This window comes from Zea mays, chromosome 6 (genome assembly GCF_902167145.1).
Source record: "Zea mays cultivar B73 chromosome 6, Zm-B73-REFERENCE-NAM-5.0, whole genome shotgun sequence".
In the NCBI taxonomy this organism is placed as follows: Eukaryota; Viridiplantae; Streptophyta; class Magnoliopsida; order Poales; family Poaceae; genus Zea; species Zea mays.
This window is the reverse complement of record NC_050101.1, coordinates 66693037-66700261: the sequence shown is the minus strand read 5'-3', so window position 1 is coordinate 66700261 and position 7225 is coordinate 66693037. Positions and strand designations below refer to the sequence as shown.

Genomic DNA, 7225 nt, shown 5'->3' with positions numbered 1-7225 from the left:
GGGCGGTTAGTCCCTTGATGAAGAGAACGACTCTGATACCAATTAAGAGCACCTAGAGGGGGGATGAATAGGTGATCCTGTAAAAAATAACTCAACAAAACAAACTCGGTCTACTATTGGATTAGAAATCTTCAAGAGCCATGTCCAAATGAAAGGAGTGCTAGGAGAAGACTTCTTCACTTAATTGCTTTCACACGGTGAGTTTTGAACTTATACCAATTATATAAGTGAAGTGAGAGAGAGGAATCGCAATAAAATAGAGACAAGTGACACGACAATTTTTATCATGTGGTTCGGTCAAGTATAATGTACTTGTCTACTCCACGTTGTGCCCTCCCAATGGACGAGGGTTGCACTCAACCCCTTTCAAGTGATCCAAAGATCAACTTGAATACCACAGTTCTCTCTTTATCTCAAGAATATCCCGTTGTGAGGAATCTCCGCAACTCGGAGTCTCTCACGCCTTACACAATTGATCTTGAATGAACACAAGAGTAAGGAGAGTAGAAACACAAACAAGAACTTAAGTTGCAGCAACAACGCGCACACAAGTCAAGAAAAGAGCACACAAAACAACACGACAGAGTCATAGCTCAAAGACACGCTCTAATATCTATCTCAATGAAACAATGGCGTGATTGCGAAGTCTCGACGTTGTAGGATGTTCAATGGAGGCTTGGTGTTATGCTCCATACGCCTAGGGTCCCTTTTATAGCCCCAAGCGACCTAGGAGCCGTTGGAGCTCCATTTGGTAGGCTTTGGTTGCCTTCTGTCCGTGGGAGCACCTGATTGTCCGGTGCACACCGGACAGTGAACAGTGCACGGACTGAGAATCGCGTGATTGGATGGTTTCCTGTTCTGGGGGGCACCGCACTGTCCGGTCACCACTTGATAGTTGGCCCTCGGCCGACGTGGTAGCTAGCCGTTGGTGGTTGGCACACCGGACTGTCTGGCGCTCTGCGCGGACGGTCCGGTGAATTATAGCGGATGTAGGCTAGAATTCTCGAGAGCAGGTAGTTGGCCGGACTGTGCACCGGACTATTCAGTGGGTGGCACAGGACTGTTTGGTGCTACGCAGTCCAGCACATTTTTTCCTTTTTCTTTCTTGTTCTCTTTTGCTCCTTTTGACTTGACTTCATAAAGTCCCTGGCACTTAGACAAATATGATTAGTACATAGAACAATTGACTAAGTGTCCAGAGCTTACCTTTTTACTTAGTCCATATAGATTTTCACTATGTCCTCTTCCGAGCTCAATTTGCTTAATGTACCTATGCTCATTTATTATGTTAGTCTAAACAAAATATGTTGAACATCTAATCACCAAAACAATATAGAAATGGCCCGAGGGCACATTTCCCTTTCAATGGGCCTCGGAGTTAGAAGCCCACGAGAACGCCTATATTATGAGGGGCAGGGGCGTGGTTAAGAGAACCCTAATTCACCACCAGTAAACGAGCAGCCACCCGCCACCCGCCCCTCGCCCGCGACTAGCCGTCGTCGCGAACCTAGCAGTTCAAAACATGACGCTTCCTCCCTGTACGTGTGCATACCTCAGAGGTGCTGCATCTAGAGCACTAGGATGAACCGCACAAGGACATGAAGGTCATCGGCAACTGCTCGACGTGTTCGTCTACATCGAGACGTCTTTCCATCGCCCTTCGCGTCTAGTGGTAATTCCATGATCTATAGCCACAGTAATTCCTCGTTTTATGGGGTTGAAATTTTTGTTTTGCGCTAGTGTATCCTCCTCATAATTCTTCAAATCCCGTGTGGCCTCAACATTTTCAGCTTCAAGTATGTGTAGTTTAGTACAACCATGAACTTGGCGTAACATGGCCTTCTGAGTATAGTGTTGTAGGACCCTGTGAAGTCCACCACCTTGAGCTATAGCCACTTAGTGCGAAAGTTGGAGGAGTCACCAAACGTGATGGGTAGGGTGATCCGCCCGAGTGGGTAGGCTTGGTGGCCGGGGATGACGACGTGAAATGTCGATCAGCTAGGTCGCAACGCGGATCATGCGATTCCAAGACCGTCGAAGGTCTCAATATACATGATATTGAGGTCGCTCCCTCTATCCATGAGCACTTTGGAGAGGCTCTTTGAGCCCATGATGGGATCAACAATGACGGGGAAGGCCCCTGGGTGCAGGATTCTATCCGGGTGGTCGTAGTGGTCGAATAAGATGGGGAACTTCGACTACCACAGATACCGCGGGACAACAGGCTCAGCTGCGTGCACCTCGTGGTGGGCGACCTTGAGGCGGCGCTTGTCACCATACTCCTCAGCCCCGCTGAAGATCATGAGGCACCATATTCTGGGAAATCCTCGGTTGGGGCCTCCTGCTTCGCTGGTTTGGCCAGCTTCTTCGACTTTGCTTTCTTGGCGAGGGGCTTGGAGATGAAGCGCTTCGGGAACTTGCAATCCCAGAGCTTGTGGCAAACGGGAAGCAGTGGTTCTAGCACAGTGAGTCCATCAGCTTCTAGAAGTGGTCGCCACCGCTCTTCGTCGGTGGCCTGGATGGCCGATCCATGGTGGCGACTTCTTCTTCACCGCTCTGAGGGTGGTGGTTCCCCTGGCGCCTGTCAGGGTGCTCCCGATGCTCCCTCTTCTTGCCGCTTGGTTCATCAGCGTCGTACGAGCTCTTTCCCTTGCCGAAAATTGCCCCTATTGTGTCCTCCCTATCGACAAACTTGGTCGCTATGTCGAGGAGGTCGGTAGTTGTTCTTGGTCTCCCTCGCCCAAGTTCTTGGACGAGTGCCTCGTTGGTTGTGTCATAGGTGAAGGCACTTACCACGGTGGCGTCAGGAAATTAGTTCCTTTTTTGGGAAAACCTCCAGATGTAATCACAGAGGCTAACCCCACTTCTATGGTGCACCTCTTGAGGTTCGAGGAGCTCACAAGGCCCTTGTAGGTGCCCTAGAAGTTCCCGACGAAGGCCTTTTGGAGGTTGACCCAGTTGTGGATGGTGCTGGCTGGCAGATGTTTGAGCCAGGCCCTCGCTCTTTCTGCGAGGTGGATGGGGAAGAACTGGATGATGAGGTGGTCATCCTTGATCCCCGCCATGCAGCATGCATGGAGGTATTCTTCTAGCCATACACCTAGATTTGAGGATCAGTTGTACTTGGAGATGTTTGCTAGTGCCCTTACCTTCGTAGGGAATTGCGCCTTGTGGATGGCGTGCCCGATGGCGCGTGGCCCTGGCCCAGGTGGGCTGGGACTTTGCTCGTGCCTCTACTTGCATGGCTACTCCACCTCCTCCTTCTCCTAGTGCCGGTTGTTAAGGAGGTGTTGGGCATCGCGGATCTCCCCAATAATGTTCTCCACAGGGACGATGTCATGCGCGTGTCGTAGCTATCCGTGCCGGTGGGAGCCTGCCGATCTATCTCAGCCTACTGTACCGCAGCTTTCTCCACTAGGTTGGATAGGTTTTTGTACATCATCCCCACCTATGGTTCATCGGGCTCGGGGATGGACCAAGGAATCATGGCTACCACCGCCATGTTTTGCCTGGGGTTGAGGAAGTATTGCGCTCCGTCGTTGCACTTGGCAAGTTGATCGTAAACCTTTTTCACTCGGTCCATTCGGCCTCATGGCATTTTTGCTCGATGTCATCGTAAACTTAATTGAGCTTACGAGCTCCTCTTACTACTGCCGAAGAGCGTTCTTGCGAGCGAGGATATGCGCCTAGCACTGGCGCTGGCGCTGATACTACTCTTCTTGGATGGGGGAGTTATTTTCCCCTGCCATTGTCATTTCGTAGTGGTGTTGCCATGAAGCAGGCCCTTTTCGGCGCTTCTTTGGCATCGGAGTTGGCCCCGGTCGAGCCGTGGCTCGAATCGTCATATATATTGTTTATTTATGTGATTGAGATTTGTATGTGGATGTGAATGAACAATCGTGTGTGGTTAGGACTTAATTATTGTGAGCTTTTCCGATTTAAGTTATCGTTTTTCTATTGATTCTGAGATATTTTGTCCGGATTTATCTGTTTTGATATACCGAAATTTACCAGTCATAATCCATTTCTGATTTTCCCGTTTGGTCAGGGTTTTTTGGTCGTTTTCACTTAGGCTTAATAGTAGGTTCAAGATATCAGATATCAGAAATTAATCAGTAGCTAATCGATAGACACTAATCAACCAAATAGTAATGCAAATGCGTAATTTAAGAAATTAAGGTATAAAATAAAAACATCTAGCCATTATCAATATTCTCTGTCTTGCTCATAATCTTTTGTTGGAAAACACTTCACCGTGGTCTGACTCAAACTTAACATCCTCATCCTCTATTTCATTATCTCCACATTCGTTATCACACTTGAAATCATTTTGATGAAGTTCTCTAACTCTTAAACTTCTACCAAGTTACATAGCTTCATTTCATCATTTTTCTTCATCGTGATCATCACATCTTTCAACCAACTAGTCTTGAGCATTAGAATCTAAAACTTCTACGAAGTTGCATAGCTTTTTTTCCTGATTCTCATCATTATCATCACAGCCTTGAACCAACTAGTCTTAGCATTAGAAGCAACATTACATAGTGGGATTTTTCTTATTGGACTCGATTAAGGCCATGTTTGGAGTCGCTTTTCTTAAACTCGATTATCTGATCATCACACTTTTCTAAAAATCCGCTTTTTGGAGAATCCGCTGTCTGAGTAATCTGAAGTGTTTGGCAATCTGATTCTTTTCACTGACATGGTTGTAAATTGACATTTGTGCCCCTGAATTGCTAAAAAAATTATTAGACCAATATTGATGATTACATAAATGGTTCATGCCACCATAGGAGCAACAATTGCATCACGCAAAGCACCCATATCTATGTCATCCTCAGCAGTTCCCTCCACTGCTACGCTAGTTTGGTTTCCAACACCAACATCTTGTACATCTAATTCATAATCTGAATCATATAAATCATGTTCCCTAATAAAATTATGAGGAGCCATACAAGCAACTATAATTTTTTATTGCTTCTTAATAGGATAGCCAGGCAAGTATTGAAGAATACGCCACTTCATCTTTAACACTACAAAAAAACACTACAAATGACCGCTCAATGACATTCCTAAGTGATGAATGTGCTTGATTGAACACCCTCCTTGAATCCCACCAGTTCATGATGTTGCCATTCAGTCACGTGATACCTTTGTCCCTTGTAAGGTGCTAGAAACCCTTCTTTGTTTGGATAGCCGGAGTCCACAAGATAATACTTTCTTGCATATAAATTTTCTAGTCACATAACAACATACACACAAATTTTAGTATACAAATGAGGGTTTCAATTGTACCATTTGGTGGTTTAGGAAATTAGTCCTTGTATGTGAATTGAGTATCCAACAACACTCTAGTGTCTTGAACTGACCCAGGCCAACCGGTGACAACACATGTGAACCACATATAGAAATCACAAATAGCCATAACATTTTGTGAAGTATAACCATGTCTTCTAATGTATTTTGGCAATCTTTAAAATAAGGTCAGAATCTTATTTCCACTTTTAATGTGATAACTAGCTTTTCTCCACCGCGTCCGCCATTTTAAGCAAAAAATTAATCGAAGCTGTTTGGGTGGGATTTTTGCTTTTTTCTATCCTTAAGCGGCTGATAAGCGACTCCAAACAGGGAATTGAGTCGATGGTCAATGACCGATTACCTATTAATCACATCATCGAGTGTCTGTCGATAGAGATTAATTCGGATTTTTAGGACCTATACGAGTGAGGGTGATTTTGGGTGATTTTTAGGAGCTATATACGAGTGAGTGACCGTACACCGTAGGCCGGCCTGTTTTGGATTCGAGCCTTGTACGATTCAGGACGGCGGGCGGCCACGCCCACAGCTGGACCTACTTGTCTTCCATCTTTTATGAGCCCAGTCCATTCACGCACGGTATACAAAATTACAGTTTAGTTTGTTTGATCTAGTTAATTTTTTTTCGCTAGAAAGAACAGGAGCATGTTGATCTTCGTGACCACGCATGCATTAACGCCAATACAATCGATCTACGTACACATCACAAGCAGCACGTACGTATTTGAATTTTAAAAAGGCAAGGGAAACTAACAAAAAAAGAGAGAGAGAGAGAGAGAAGAGATACACACAAGCGGCCATGAACTAACACACAGAACAGAAGCAACGCAACCAAAAACTAGCTAGCTAGTAGTGGTGGTGGTGGTGGTTGGCCGCCGGAGCGTGGTGATGCAGCGATCCAGCCGTGGCCGTTGGCTGCGGAAGCCGCTGTGGTGGCTGGCGGCGGTGCGGGAACAAGAGTGGCAGCCGCCGCCGATCCTGGCTCCCTGTTCCCACGCCGCCGTACCCGTAGCAAATTTATACTCATGTACTTTTATTGCCGATGAAGTCTGTCCAAGTAACCCGGAGGCTAGCTGTTACGTGCTGAAGCTGACGCTTAGTTAGTTAACTGAATCTGTGAGTAGTTAACCCTGCACACTCCGTGTACACGGCAGATGATGAGCAGGAAACCATCAACCACCACAATTCATACCAATGAGAGGTATAGAACTAGCAAGATCCACGATTGACTTGAGAAAATAAAAACAATGGAAACATTAACTGGCCTGCATCCAACGAACAATGTGGCTTCAGACCCTTACTTCAGAGTTGAGACCATGCATGCAATCCTGCCTCTTACAATAATACATTAGACACTTAGCCCATGTAGCAAGCATGACACCGATGATTTTGGGAGATCGATATGCCCCAAAGAAAAAAAAATGTAGTATGTCAGACGAGAAGAGGAGCAACCTGTGATGAATGAAGTCAGAGGCACCAGCTGAGAAGCATGGAGAAGCCATGGGCACGACAGTGACACGCCCATCCATGAGTGATTACTACTGGGAGCACAGCTAGGAGCCTGAAATGCTGCTGGAGCCTGATAAAAAAAATGAAGCGCCGTTGCCGGGGATCGAACCCGGGTCACCCGCGTGACAGGCGGGAATACTCACCACTATACTACAACGACTTAGTTGGAAGAGCTTTTGTTTCCTGGCTTGATTTTAGTATCAATGGAGGCCACTTTAGCATCCGTTGTGGCTGTGAAGCCGTGCTTCTCTTGGAACGCTTTGGCCGTGCCAACCGCGTCTTTGCCTAGAAAGCATAGTGCTCACAACATCCTCGCCCTTGTGGACAACGTTGTTGTTGTTGTCTCCACCAACGGGAACTCCGGTTCCACTGTGACAACAGAAAATAATTGTTGATCACC

At 46.4% G+C, this 7225-nt stretch overlaps 1 non-coding gene across 1 annotated transcript; it reads right to left on the bottom strand.

Annotated features, from left to right (window-relative positions):
• Positions 1-6913: 6913 nt before the first annotated feature.
• TRNAD-GUC (transfer RNA aspartic acid (anticodon GUC)) lies at positions 6914-6985 on the bottom strand. Its single transcript has one exon. It is a non-coding gene; the product is annotated as a tRNA-Asp (tRNA).
• Between the last annotated feature and the right edge of the window lie 240 nt (positions 6986-7225).